General features: G+C 41.8%; 1 pseudogene; it reads right to left on the bottom strand.

Moving 5' to 3' along the window:
* Positions 1-7,276: 7,276 nt before the first annotated feature.
* LOC134967254 (5S ribosomal RNA) lies at positions 7,277-7,395 on the bottom strand (annotated as a pseudogene).
* Between the last annotated feature and the right edge of the window lie 8,554 nt (positions 7,396-15,949).

The following is a 15,949-nucleotide window of genomic DNA, read 5'->3' as shown; positions in this document are numbered from 1 at the left end:
CATAAAGGTAGATAAGCATCAACACCTCAAGATAGATACATTCTCGAGGTAATCAGTATACATGAACTGCACCCTTGGGACTGCAACTGTGCACCAACAAAGTACTCAGGTCGACCAGTATTGAGGAAAATTTTAAGGGATTACCAGAATGACACTACGGTAGGGGGAGCACCTAGGTTGCTAGTATTATTTGATGCATCAACTTTGTTTTCACAACCGGTTTATGATTTTTTTTGTAATGCATGCATATAGTCGTTGTATTATATAGTAACTATTAAGAATTACAGTAATAAGTGTGTGGATAATACCTGCTTTAAAATATTTACTGAGGGATAAGTAAAACAAAACAAGAAAGAAACAAATTGGTTGAGTGGTATTTAAAAGCAATACATGTAGTAATACTTACCGATACGATACCAGTGGACGGGACTACAGTTGACTGTGTCACGGGAGGATCTGAAACAACAAAAGAATAACCATCGGTGAAGGTATGAGTTTTATTGCAATCTGAGAAAGGAGTACCAATAGATAGTATTCACAGGCTTTCCCAAGCAAGCCTAAACTAAACCAGAGCTTGGGTGGAGGCACTTATTTATTGAAGCAGTTTACATAATATCATAACCAACAGTAACAACTTGAATAGGGTTACATTAATATAGGTGTGTTTCACAGGATATACTTGTATAGTATTTTTCCCTGTGCTTTTCAGTCACCATTTACCACTTGAATCCTCTGTTTGTTCATTACACTGTACAGGGGGTTCTTGTTTGGGTACATTTTCTGCGTTTATTGTACTGCGTTGCCCTTGGATTAGCCTTCTTGTCATGTTGGCTACAAGGGGCAACTGTTCCGTGGCTGATCCCGCCAGTCGCGGTGGTGACGTCATGGACCTCTTAGAGGATAACATTGCAGCTAAGGGCTCAAGTGCTGGGGGCTCTTTACCTCCCAGCAGAGGCAGAACTCTGGGAGGCAATGGAGTCAGCTGCCACCGGGCTCCAGGCCTGAAGGGGGCACCACTCCTCAGGGATACCATCACCATCAGTGGGGGACTGGAGTCCCGGCAAGCAGCTGCAGACATGGAGGGATAGAACTGCCTGCATACCTGAGCAGTATAGACTATCTCACTCTTCTGTGTAACTCCGCCCCCTCCCCCGGCAAATACTGCAGTCTCCTGGTCCTGGCCAGTGGCCGCTGCTGTGCAGGAGGATGGGGGTCTCCAAGGGTGGCTTCTGGGTCCTAAGTCTCCTCCGTGTGTTCTGCTGCCGCCTGTCCCTCCTTAGACCTTGCTCACGGTCAGCGTCCATCACAGACACCCAGAATCCAAGGTACAGGCTGGGTGTTACTGTGTGTATGTGGCACAGGCTGGGTGTTGTTGGGTGTAAGGCATAAGCTGGGTGGTGCTGTGTGTGGGTTTGGTTGGGGCACAAGGATGGTGTCACTGTGTGTGTGTTTGAGGCACAGGCTGCGTGTTACTGTGTGTGTTTATATGTACTTATCCATCTCTCTCTTATAATATATATATATATATATATATATATATATATATGTCACAACGGAGGGCTGGTGCTGACCAGGGGAAGCCTCAATTGTTGGGGCTGAGGTATATGTGAACCTGGGAGGCAGTACAGGGTTCTTAGACATGCAGGGAACCTTTACCACAGATGCCCGAAGGCGTGACCACGACAACAAAGGAAGGTTCAAAGGTTTTATTGAAACTCAGCTTACAAGCATATGTCGGCAGTTAGCAATAATAAGAACAGCGTATAAGTCACAGTTCCCAGGAGTGCATATAGGCAGTCTCTAGGTGTGGTATAATTAAGCACAGTCTTGAAGGACTTGGAGATGATATGTCCTTACCAACACCGATGCACTGGTTAGCTGATGGGAAACAGAAGCTGATGACTGAACTGCCGGGTTGTGCCAGATGAGACTGGTCCAATGGTAGAGCTGAGTTGATAGTGCAGGAACGCACTAATGTAGCTTGAGTGCGAGGAATATACGGGTGATGCTTGAGAGCATATACAGGAGATGCTTGAGATCGATGACGGAACACCGATGGTGACTTGGGATTGATGATGGAACACCGATGGTGACTGGAGATCGATGGCGGAACACCGATGGTGACTGGAGATCGATGGCGGAACACCGATGGTTACTTGGGATCGATGTCGGAACACCGATGGTGACTGGAGATCGATGGCGGAACACCGATGGTTACTTGGGATCGATGTCGGAACACCGATGGTTAATGGCAGGGCAGAGCACCGCTGGAAGCTGGAAGCCGGTGTCGGGTAACTGCCAGTCACAGGGTGCAATGATGAGACACTGCAGAGTCAGGCTGCACCATGAGGATAGGAATTGGTGCCAGTCTCTAGTGGAGCTTGCAGACGGCGATCACCATAATCAGGAGAGACTGCTATCACTAGGATGACAATTAAAGCACTGACAACTTTCCAGCCCAGGAACAGGATATTTATACCAGCTGGGAAACAGGGATTGGCTGGCTGATTAAGCAGAGTCTAGAGTGCAGCTGCTGGATAATTAGGTAGAAACCAGAGTGTAACTGATAGGCTGAAAAGTAACATGTGATGAAAACAAACATGGCTGCGCCCATGTTTGAACTTGGAGGGAAAGACTGTTTGTAACTTGTATGTGAGTTTTAACCATGAAGCTGCCAGAATCACAGTGAAGAGATTTGAGACAATGAGATGCAGCGTGCTGCATGCAGACAGTGCAGATGGAATCCAGGTTTGGAACGCTGGGACAGTTTCAGGAGGCATTTGGAAGGTAAATACTGATAAGGAATTACCTAATATTTTCACATGCATTCCTCACAAACGTGGGTGGCAGCTGATAACAAATTATGGCGATTAGAATGTGTAAAAAATGGAAGTAATCAGCGCCTAATAATGCCTAGAAAATGACGGTGGGGACATAGAATGATATTTAGTAAAAAAAATGGGACAAGCACTTATCTCAGATAGGAATCTTCGGTCCTCAGACCAATATCATCACAGTAATATGCAAAAGAGATAAAGAAACAACCAATAGTGTATACCGTTTAAACCTATATGTACTTATAGCATTTTTCTACTTAGTGAGTGTTAATTGGAAATGCTCCCAGGATATCCAATTAACTCCACAATAGCGTAGTAGAAAGATCATTTTTCACATTTAAGTACATAAAATATTGACTTCCGGTTCCGGCGCCCATGTGAGGAGAAGCTGATTGCTGCAGCTCTCCTGCACCCTCGGCAACCGGAGCACACAGCGCCTCCCGTCCGCGGCTTTTCTCCGCGCCTGCTGCACACTATCAGTGGGAAGGTGTAGAGAGCTGGATGGGAAGATTTCTGTCCTCCCCTATGCCCCCTAAAGTCCAGAGATCGAGGTCTGAAAAACGGCCGGGAGAATCCAAGATGGCCGCCGCACCTAACTCACAAACGAGCCTGCAGGCTGCTGGCAGCATCAAACAGGCTCCTGCAAAACACACTTCTCTCTCAGGTGAGCCTGACTGTACCCCTGCCTCTCCAGTGACTTATGCTGATGTAGTAAGAGCTGTTAGGGATGCCATGGAGCCTATCATGGATGCACATGCTGCTAAAATGCAGCAAGCAGTAAAAGATCTAAAATCCCAAATTAAGCAGCTATCTAAGACTGTTCTTACAAACGAACAAAGGCTGGGGGAGACTTTTCAGGATGTTGGGGATCTTAAACACAGATATGATGAGCTCCAGAAATCTCACTTTCAACTGCTGAACAAGGTTGACGATCTTGAAAATAGATCGAGGAGATCGAATCTTCGGGTGCTGGGGCTCCCTGAATCATTGAAAGGTCCTGATTTGACTCTGTTTTTGCAAACGTCCCTACTTGATTTACTGCATACCCAGGATGAATGCACTGGCTTAGTTATTGAGAGAGCCCACAGACTGGTTCCCCCACGTTCTGCACCTAATAGCAGACCACGTGTGGTCATATTTAAATGTCTGAACTTTCTCCATAAGGAGGCAATATGGTCGGCATCCAGGAAGCATAGGAATTTACAATGGGAGGGAGCTCGTTTGGCCATTTTCCAGGACTACTCCGCGAAGGTTTCCCAGGCACGTCGAGAATTTACCCCCCTTTGCTCCCGTTTGGTAAAGGCGAATAAAAAATTCGCTCTGCTCTTCCCCGCAAGACTACGTCTGTTTGATGGAAATTCTTTTCGAGACTTTACAAATCATGCAGATGCAGAAGCTTATGTCTCCGAGGCCTCCCAGGCAGATGACGACTCCTCTCAGGTGGACGACACCCTGGAGCGAGATGGCTGAGTATTGCTCCGGGACTTTTCTGTTTCCGGCTATGTCCGCCAATCTAATTCAAATTAATTATTGCTGTAGAAGCCACTGCGGGTGTTTTTCCCCCCCATAAGAGCCTTTGGTCCTATACAACGGGCCGAACCATTTTGCTTTGTTTTATGTTCTAGATTTTTCTTATGCATCTGTTGTTTTTTCCTGGATGTGCAATCTTTCTAGAATGCTTATATATGCTTAGCGGAGATATTTCCCCCTTCTACCTATGTGACAGGCTGCACTTTTCTTTGTCTGTAACAAGCTCTGTGTGCTCTGATATTTTCTGGTTATTTTTCTTATGTATATTTTCATATATTATGTTGCCGAGGGTGGGTAAGGGCGCCCCTCCCCTCACTTTTTCCTCAGGTTATCAAATTCTGGCTGGCTCAGTGGCGGTCTAAGACGGCCTCTGTGCTTGCTCGAACCGGTTGTTCTCGTTTTCTGAAGTTATGATTGTCCTTAGCAGGACTTTCTTTCACAATGTTAATGTTATATTTTATGTGTTTTCTTGGTTTTTGTCCTTCTTTTCTTCTCCCCCTCCCCTTCTTCTCCTCATGTGTCCACCTTGGTATGATTGGTATTCGTTTCTCGGCGACTGTAGATATTATGGTTACTGTGCAGGTTTTCAGGTTCTCCCAGTTCATTTGATCCATGGCTAGTCTAAGGGTCGGCACGTTGAATGTGGGAGGGATCAACTCCCCAGCTAAACGCAGGAAGATTTTACTCTATCTTCGGAAGGTGGGGATGGATGTTGTTTTCATTCAGGAATCTCACCTTATGCCAAATGAGGTGGTGAAACTGAACACTATGGGTTGGTCTGTGGTAGCCTCTTCCTCCTTCTCTTCTAAGGCTAGGGGAGTGACTATATTAGCAAGACACATGGTCCCTATCTCTGTCCAAGCGATTTTAGATGACACTCAGGGTCGGTATGTACTGGCAGAGGTCACATTGTATACATCCAGGTTCCTACTCTGTAATATCTATGCTCCCAATCAGTACTCTAAGCAATTTTACACCAACATGGTCACTAAACTACTAAGTTACTCTGAAATTCCCATAATCCTGGGCGGAGATTTTAATCTATATTCTTCTTCAACCATGGATAAATCCCCTCCCCCTCGCGTTTCCCCCTCGTTACCACGTATTGGTATCCCCTATATCTGCTCGCAGTTGTCCTTAGTAGATATGTGGCGCGCATGCTACCCATTAGAAAGGGAATTTACATGTCTCTCAGCTGCGCACCACACGTTCGAGGATTGATTATCTGCTGTTATCTGACTCCCTTTTCTCAAAAGTGGCTGACTCTAAAATCGAGGATATCTGTATTTCAGACCATGCTTTATGCTGGATGAAATTGATGCTCCTCTCAGAAAAATCCCCTTTTCGCTCCTGGCACTTCCCTTCTCATTTAAGTGGCTCTCTGAAATTCCGCTCCTCATTAGATGCAGCGTGGCTGGATTATCATACGCACAATGGAGAAACTCTGAGCGATGATCCTGCTCTTTTCTGGCAGGCATCAAAATCAGTTATACGAGGACACATTATTTCCTATAGCAAAAAAAGGGATTTAGATCTAAATTCACAATACTTGGAAACCCAGGCGGCCCTTACTCACTCTTTCCAGGAATTTAAATCCTCCCCCTCCCCTTCTACTAGAGAACGATACCTTACACAAAAAACACTGTTTGATACCCTCCTTTCTCAAATGGAAGCGAAATATTCATTTTCAAGGGACTGTAGCATTTACAGATATGGCAACAAGTCTGGCAAACTGTTATCACGTTTGTTAAAAGGCAGGCACCCTAAAGTGGTCATTCACTCTCTGATCACCCAAGGTGGGGACAGAGTGCGGACCTCGGCCGAGATTGCTGAGGTGCTACAGTCTTTTTATAACACACTGTATTCACGTCCTCCTATTAACCAGACACACAAGTCTAGCTTTTGGTCTTCTACTGATCTGCCTCAAATGTCAGAGTCGCACTGTACCTCTCTTCTTGCACCTATCACCACTGAAGAAGTTTCTCTAGCAATAGCTGGGCTGAAGACTGGGAGGACTCCGGGCCCTGACGGTTTCGCCAATGACTACTATAAAATTCTATCAAATAGACTGAGCGAACCTCTCTCTGTCTTATTTAGTTATTTTATGCATGGTGCTTCCTTGCCCCAATATTTTAATTCAGCCGTCATAAAGGTTATACCGAAGCCTGGCAGGGATCCTGAGTCTCCCAGTTCTTATCGTCTGATCTCCCTTTTAAACACGGATTATAAATTATTCACTAAAATCCTCTCTAATAGACTCAAGTTCATAGTCCCTGATATAGTGCATATTGACCAGACTGGATTTATCTGGGGTCGGCAATCAGTGAGCAATATCCGAAAGGTCTTGACTGTTATGCAGGCCTATTAAGGGTGGTTTTGCAAAGAAGCAAAAGAAAGGGCTGTTTGATATGTCTCTCTGGGGCACACTTTATTAAATTGATTTAATGACGAGGTTATGAAACGATGGAATGTATATGAAATATTAAAACGTAACTTTTATTTTATTCTACAGACGAAAAAGTTTAATTAATTATATGAGAAAAACATTGCTGTGTAAAACAGCGAAGTAGGTTAAAACAAGTATTAAATAGCATATATAGAAGACGATATAGTAATAATATGTCACTCGCCTATTGAAAGTAGGTGACAGAAAATTTGTCTGCACACCCTCTGGATTCTAAGCGAGTATTATTGTTAGACATATGTCCACTGCGAAAATGAAAATTCTTGTTATCTCTATGAATTTATGATTGAAAATACACATGTATATTTCATATAAGAGATACAAGAAAAACAAACCGGCTTTTTTATTACCGGACTCCTTTTAGAATGGTCAACTGTACTGCGTATTCTGCAATGTTAGCTGGCAAGTGAGTTCTGCTGGTCAATGAAAGGTATATACCTTAATGGGACTACAGTACCCAGTATTCCCAGAGGGTCACCCTTTCTGGTACTGACCGGGCCCAGTGCTGCTTGGCTTCCAAGATCAGACGAGATCGGGCAGATCCAGCATGGTATGACTGTAGAAGATATGGTAGATACCTCTCAGCATGGAGAATGGATGATATTTAAAGCAAAATGCGATTCCGTGAAAAAATGTTGAATTGACAATCGCCAATTAACAATGGCCAATTAATGGCCCTAAGGGAAAACTCCCGTGGTTCTCAAGGAAAAACCAAGATGTGGAGAGATTGTTCACTGATGAAATCCTCCACGTTGCAATTATAATAGAGAACACATGCAGGAATCACCTCAAACAAATTAAGTGAGGCAATTGGAACACTGGTATGACAAAAGTTAATTGATTTGATGGAATTCTAATAAACAATCATGCGAAATACCATAAGCTGAATCTTGTATCAGGATTGACATGAATTGTTGTGTGGAGCTGTCTAGGCAGCACCCTGTTTCATTGTAACAAGATGTAGTTATGTTTAAATAGTTTCCACAGAATTGCTAAATATGAAATGGATATTGCTTTGTGTAACTATGTAACAACACCCTTAAGATACACTGCTAGGGCTGCGAAGGCAGCTGACTGTTCATTCATAAAAACATTTCGACATAAGATGTAGCAAAAAGGTGTCTGGGCAGCACTGTGTCTAAATGAAGACAAATACTATTGTTTTAAACACACCACATAAGTTGCACAAAGCAGCTGCCTTCTAACACTGCAAGATGCGAATAATTGTCACGGTAACACAATGCCGACAGATGTGTTTGTTTTTAAATAGACCACATAGGCTGCAAAAAGCAGCTGACTTCTATCAAATGATGTCACAATAATTTGTCACAATAACGGATTGCTAAGGAAACTGCAGAAATGCTGGCTCTAGTCTCAACATAAAATCTTTTGAGAACTTCAGATTTAGAACCAGCAAAAAACAATGTGAAAACAGCTGATTACAAATAAATTGCTTTAAGTAACCAATTATTTTTAACAGTAATTTGTCACAATAACCGATTGCTGAGAAAACTGCAGAGATGCTGACTCTAGTCTCAACATAAAAATTTTTGAGAAATTCAGATTTGAAACCAGCAAAAAACAATGTGAGAACAGCTGATGTTCTATTTACAAATAAATTGCATAAAGTATCCAATTATTTTAACAGAATAATCACAGTTATAATCACAGTTAGTGAGGACAGAGTATTTGTAAATAGGCACTATTCTAATAAATAAATGAGTGAAAGCTCTCCTGCCAACGGAGTGCCTGAGTTCAAGAGTAATTGCCTGGCTAAATTAGAGGAATTTAATGATCAGAGTAATATTAATAAATTGTTAAGATAATTTACACTTAATTATAGCACCAATAGGATGATGGCTAACAATACGAATCCCTGTTTTAAATAAGTGCCATGTGCCTGTGCACCGTTTACAAAGTTTAGATATTCGCACTCAGTGACACTTATAAAGGATGGTTACCATGCGAAGGGTAAATAACCTGTATGGGTGTGAATTAGTCAGGGAAACATCAGGCAATTTAGTATTACTGGCTAAATATTGCCAGGGAGACAATCCGTGCTTTGTGCACAGGGTGGGGGCAGCTTTTTCCCTTGAGAGTGCGCTGGGCACACAGGGAGAGAGCTGACCTGGAGAGCTTTAAGTCCGCTGCATAGAGCGGTGTTATACTTGCGGCATACGCTGGAAGGAGTCCGCCCGTCGGAGCCCCGTTGCCGAGGTCCCGGAAGTCGGGTGCCGGACCGGAAGTGACGCGCGTTTCGCTGGGAGGAGCTTGTTCACTGGATCGTCTGATCTGTGAGCCCTCCGTGTGTGTCTCTTAACGGACACTGCAACCAATCTCCTTACTCATAAACTTGATTGACTTGTTGGTGAACCTATGGATAGCCAGAATCCGAGCCACTGTTGTGGTGGCATGTTGGATTTCTAATTATTAAAGGTGCAGAGACATTGGGACTATTGAATGTAATTATACTCAATTGCAAGGCTGGTGTGAGTTATCTTAAGCCTTAGCAATAAAATGGTTAAGTTAAGTAAGTGACCAATAAGAGAAGGGAAATGAGAGAAAGTAAGAGGAATGCTGTTACAATTATACTATGTTATAATAAAACAATATAGGTGTAAAGCTTATTTAATATGAGAATGCTTATGTGGAGCTTCCCTGTGAGGTATGGGTGATAATAATAGGGGATACATGATGCCTGATCATGATGGTAATTAGTGATGAATAATTAAAAAGATGTAAAAAATGAGAAACATTTTGAATAAAGAAATATAAAAATAAAACAGTGTAAAAAGATATATATATAAAAATATGAAAGATGAAAAAATTGTTATTATGAACGGTGTAAGAAAAAAGTAAAAAAAAAAAAAAAAATTTTAATAAAAAAATAAAAAAAAATAAAAAAAATTAATTAATAATAATAATAAAATAATAATAAATGAATGCAAATTGAATAAGAAAAATGTGAAAAATATGAAAATTGTGAGGGTTATAAAGTAATAATTGTGAATGGGTAGCTGAGGGAAGGAAAGAGGGCGAGATTGTTACTGAGCATTATTGGTGTGTGATGATGGGGATAGTGTTGGATTGATAGAAAAGAAAAAAAAACAACTTATGTTTGAAGATGTGAAGATGGTGCTGTTGTGTGATGGAGAGAAGAGAGTGAATGAAATGCGGGGGGGAGGGGAAAGGGGGGGTGGGAGGGGAAGGGGGGAAGGAGGCGCGAGTGTGGGGGGGGCGCAGGGGGGGCAGGGTGGACAGTTTATGTAGCGTGTGGAAAGGTTGTGGATTAGAGATGGAAAAAGGTGGTGGGGGGCGACGGGGCAAGGGGGGAGGGGGAAGGAGAAAGGGAGGGGAAGAGAGGAAAGTGTGTGTGTGGGGGGGGGGGAGGGGGGAGGGGTTTGTTTAATAAATGGGGGAGAAGGAAAGAAGATGAAAGGTGTTGACTGAAAAATAAGAATGTGATTAGATGTTGGGTTGGTGCAAGGTGAGTGGAACCAATGTGAGTGAATGAAGGGTTAAAAAGTGTGGAATGGAGAGGAAAAGAAAACAGAGTGTGGGGTGATGGCTGAAAATTGATGTGATGTATGTTGGTGGGAATAATGTGTTGGGTGAAAAATTGGAGGTGATGTGTTATTTTACACTGGGCCGTGAATTGAAGTATTTGATAAAGGAAGTGAGGGGAAAGAGGGGGTGAGTGATGAAAACAGGATAGCAGAAAGAAATTGGGAAAACGAAGAAGCTGGATTGACAATTAATTGCAAGAATTGTTACTCAAGAAAAACACTATAGTTAATATGTTCGTTAAGGCCATTGGGAGCTACTGTTCCGAGTTTAAATGTCCATTCGCTTTCCTTCTTTAGCAGGGTTTTAGTTATGTTGCCACCTCTAATGCCTAATTTGATTTGTTGTAGACCAAATATTTTAAGGTCCTTGGGTGAGCCTGCATGGTGTTGAAGGAAGTGTTTGGCCACTGTGGTCAGCTGTTTAAATTTTTGTGAGTCTGTTTTGGCATTTCTCACTGATCCAATGTGCTCAAGAGCCCTTTGCTTCAGCATGCGGGTAGTCATACCCACATATTTTTTGTCACAAGGACAAGTGAGACAATAGACCACATTGGTGCTTTTACAGTTGAAATAATTTGTGATTTGTATTCTGTTGTTGAATTTATCGATTATGTCTGGACTTCTGGAAATGTGAGAGCAAACTTTGCATTCTCCACAGGGATAGGTCCCCGTGATGGAGGGATTTCTTGTCGGTTGTGATGTATAGTGACTTTGAACTATCTGATCCTACAAATTGGGCGAGCGTTTCCAGCTCATATCAACGGTGTTATTTAGTCTTGTTGCTAGGTCGCTATCAGAAAGTAGTACTGGCCAATGTCTTTGGATGATTCCTTTGATGTCTTTCCATTCTTCACAAAATGTGCCTACAAATCTAAGAACATTGTCCTCTTTAGGGGAAGGCTTCTGATGGAATACCAGGGACTCTCTCGGAATTTCTTGAAGGGATTTTTTAGATCTTTTGTTGAGTCTTGAGCTGTATCCTCGTTCTTTGAGTCTGTTGGTGAGGTCTTTACATTTCTCCTGGTAAACCTCCTTACTCGAGCAATTTCTTTTGAGTCGGAGAAATTCCCCTCTGGGAATGTTTTGAATGGTGGGTGGAAAATGGGAACTTTGTTGATGTAAAAGGGAATTGGTGGCTGTCTTCTTTCTGTAGAGTTCTGTGGCAAGTATGTTGTTTCTTCCCTTGTAGATTCTAAGATCCAGGAAGGAAATGCTTTCCTTGCTTTGTTCGTATGTGAATCTAAGGTTGAGGGTGTTATTATTCAGAAAAATTAGAAATTGAGACAGTTCTTCTTGTGACCCCTCCCAAATCATGAGAATATCGTCAATATATCGAGTCCATAGGACGATGTGCTGAGTAAAATGATATTGGTCTTCATGAAAGATGACTTCCTGCTCCCACCAACCCAGGAAGAGGTTAGCATAAGTGGGGGCACAGGCCGCCCCCATAGCTGTACCTCTTTCCTGGGTGTAAAAGAGATTGTTAAACGTAAAATTATTTTTACGTAGAGCAAAATCTAGAAGAGTTAAGAGGAATTCATGGAAGTCATCCATTCCTTTGATCTGTAAGAAGTATCTGACTGCTTTTATACCAAGGTCATGGTCGATGCTTGTGTAAAGAGCTTCAACATCAAGGCTTACCAGGAGATGTGTATCTTCCAAGGGTATGTTCTCAATTTTTCTTAGTATGTCTGTAGTGTCTCGGGTGTAAGAGGGTAAATTAATTACAAGTTCTTTCAGATGGATCTCTAAAAATGTGCAGGCCTTCTCCAATAGTCCTCCATTCCCCGAGACAATGGGGCGTCCTGGTGGTTTTAGTAGATTTTTGTGTATCTTGGGTAGCAAGTAGAAAGTTGGTACTCTGGGATTTTGAATTTTAAGAAAATCATATTCTGCTTGCGTTATTGTACCCTGGTGCCTGGCTTCCTCTATGATCCTCATATATTGCACCGTTAGATTTTGCGTTGGATCAAACAGACTCTTACTGTAGCAGTTGATATCATTAAGCTGTCTTTTAGCCTCTTTTTCATACAGATCTTTCGGCCATAGGACCACATTTCCCCCTTTATCAGACTGTTTGATTATTATATCTTGCCAAGATTTTATTTCTTTAAGGGCATGTCTGGCTTGAGGGGACAGATTTCCTGTTGTTCTGAACCTCCTTTTCTTTATATACAGTTGGTCTATATCTTTAGCTACCAAATTAATAAAGGTTCTTACTTCTGGGCAGGTGGTGTCATTAGGAAAAAACGTTGATTTTTTTCTACAGATCTGTCGTTGAGTATAAGAGCTCTTTGTCGTTGCTGAATCAAGGAGTTCTTCCAAGTTGTTTAGGGCTTCCAATTCCTCAGGCGATTCAATAGTCGGTGTGGAGGGGATGATTTCATTCTCTTTGTGATGTTCTTGGTTGGCATAGAATTTTGTGAGTAACAGTTTCCGACCAAAGAGATTGAGGTCTGTCTGCCATTGAAACCTATCAAATTTCTTGGTTGGAGAAAATGTGAGTCCTTTTTCCAAGACTTCTTTATGTGTGTTAGAAAGGGTGTGAGTTGAGAGGTTTATTATTTGGAGACGATCAGATTTCAATATTGCTTCCGATTCCTCCGTACGGGGTATCTGTTTGGAGAGGGGGAGCCCCATCTTCCTCTTCCTCTTCTTCTTGCTTCTTCTGGTTTTTCTTTTCCTTGTTTCAAACGGCCCCGAGACCGGCCAGTTTGATCTAAAAAATGAGCTGATGCAGTATGTGGAATTCTTGCCGATGAGTGATTCCTCCGATCTATGTTGGGTTCTTCTAGATCCTCTGAGCTGGATAATTCAACTTCTGAGGAAGAGCGGGTCCCTTGGTAATTCGAAGGATTATCACGCCTAACGGGTCTTGTCCACTTGAATATCCTCCCTGTGTTGAAGTCTCTTTTGTCCCTGGAGAATTTATTCCTCTTCCGTTCAATGATGGTATTCTCATATATGTCCAATTCTTTTTTCAACTTTTCAAAAGAAGTTTGGAAATTGATGTCTTGTTCCCACTTTTCCAATGCCTTACTAGTCTTTTCAATTTCTCTAGTGCAACCTTCCAAAACCAGATTATTGTGTTTAATAAGTATCTGCATTAGTTCCTGTGAGCACTTGAGTAAGCTGTTCTCCCATTCTTGCCTGAGAGTTTCTGTATGCAATTCAAAGGATGGAAATAGTTTAGGTCTTAGACCTCATGGTGTGATTTTCTGTTTGCAGTAGTTCTCTAGACTCGTTAAGTCCCAATTGGTTCTGGTTTGTCTCTGTAACGTATATTTTAGCTTGATGAGATCCTCCTCCCAGGTTCGTTCTGAGTCATTGGGGGTCACCTCTGTAGGGAAGATACTGTCCAAGTCTTCAGTCCTGCGTTTTGTGTTGAGTTCGTTCTTGAGGCTAAAGCTCATAATGAAAAAGCAGACTAATACTGTTTTAGACAAGGAGTTTATTTTGATTAGTAAAGTATCTCTATAGAAATTGCTGGCTAGTTATCCAAGGTATGTTTGAATTAAATGTCTTTATAACCGGTTGGTTAGTTGTCCAAAATTGACTGCACACGAAAGGGTTTCAGAATATGTGAAAAAGACAATCTTTCCGTGCTAGATTCCATTAACTGAGAAAGACCTCAGTGACACAGACTATATTGGGTGGTTTTTTTTTAGATCTGCACTGGACCAGATTGTACATTACTTGATAGGAAAATATATAATACCAATGAAAATTCTAATTGCAATTTAGACCAACATAGAGCTGCCAATTTCGCCTCAAAAGGCTTTTGGGGCAGAACAAAGGTTGGTGGTGCTCCCGGACATTTTTTGCAGAAAGAGCTATTAAGGGTGGTTTTGCAAAGAAGCAAAAGAAAGGGCTGTTTGATATGTCTCTCTGGGGCACACTTTATTAAATTGATTTAATGACGAGGTTATGAAACGATGGAATGTATATGAAATATTAAAACGTAACTTTTATTTTATTCTACAGACGAAAAAGTTTAATTAATTATATGAGAAAAACATTGCTGTGTAAAACAGCGAAGTAGGTTAAAACAAGTATTAAATAGCATATATAGAAGACGATATAGTAATAATATGTCACTCGCCTATTGAAAGTAGGTGACAGAAAATTTGTCTGCACACCCTCTGGATTCTAAGCGAGTATTATTGTTAGACATATGTCCACTGCGAAAATGAAAATTCTTGTTATCTCTATGAATTTATGATTGAAAATACACATGTATATTTCATATAAGAGATACAAGAAAAACAAACCGGCTTTTTTTATTACCGGACTCCTTTTAGAATGGTCAACTGTACTGCGTATTCTGCAATGTTAGCTGGCAAGTGAGTTCTGCTGGTCAATGAAAGGTATATACCTTAATGGGACTACAGTACCCAGTATTCCCAGAGGGTCACCCTTTATGGTACTGACCGGGCCCAGTGCTGCTTGGCTTCTAAGATCAGACGAGATCGGGAATCTACAAGGGAAGAAACAACATACTTGCCACAGAACTCTACAGAAAGAAGACAGCCACCAATTCCCTTTTACATCAACAAAGTTCCCATTTTCCACCCACCGTTCAAAACATTCCCAGAGGGGAATTTCTCCGACTCAAAAGAAATTGCTCGAGTAAGGAGGTTTACCAGGAGAAATGTAAAGACCTCACCAACAGACTCAAAGAACGAGGATACAGCTCAAGACTCATCAAAAGATCTAAAAAATCCCTTCAAGAAATTCTGAGAGAGTCCCTGGTATTCCATCAGAAGCCTTCCCCTAAAGAGGACAATGTTCTTAGATTTGTAGGCACATTTTGTGAAGAATGGAAAGACATCAAAGGAATCATCCAAAGACATTGGCCAGTACTACTTTCTGATAGCGACCTAGCAACAAGACTAAATAACACCGTTGATATGAGCTGGAAACGCTCGCCCAATTTGTCAGATCAGCTAGTTCAAAGTCACTATACATCACAACCGACAAGAAATCTCTCCATCACGGGGACCTATCCCTGTGGAGAATGCAAAGTTTGCTCTCACATTTCCAGAAGTCCAGACATAATCGATAAATTCAACAACAGAATAAAAATCACAAATTATTTCAACTGTAAAAGCTCCAATGTGGTCTATTGTCTCACTTGTCCTTGTGACAAAAAATATGTGGGTATGACTACCCGCATGCTGAAGCAAAGGGCTCTTGAGCACATTGGATCAGTGAGAAATGCCAAAACAGACTCACAAAAATTTAAACAGCTGACCACAGTGGCCAAACACTTCCTTCAACACCATGCAGGCTCACCCAAGGACCTTAAAATATTTGGTCTACAACAAATCAAATTAGGCATTAGAGGTGGCAACATAACTAAAACCCTGCTAAAGAAGGAAAGCGAATGGACATTTAAACTCGGAACAGTAGCTCCCAATGGCCTTAACGAACATTATCAACTATAGTGTTTTTCTTGAGTAACAATTCTTGCAATTAATTGTCAATCCAGCTTCTTCGTTTTCCCAATTTCTTTCTGCTATCCTGTTTTCATCACTCACCCCCTCTTTCCC

Source organism: Pseudophryne corroboree, chromosome 10, assembly GCF_028390025.1.
Source record: "Pseudophryne corroboree isolate aPseCor3 chromosome 10, aPseCor3.hap2, whole genome shotgun sequence".
In the NCBI taxonomy this organism is placed as follows: Eukaryota; Metazoa; Chordata; class Amphibia; order Anura; family Myobatrachidae; genus Pseudophryne; species Pseudophryne corroboree.
Note: the sequence above shows the minus strand (reverse complement) of the source record. Positions and strands in the feature narration are given on the sequence as shown.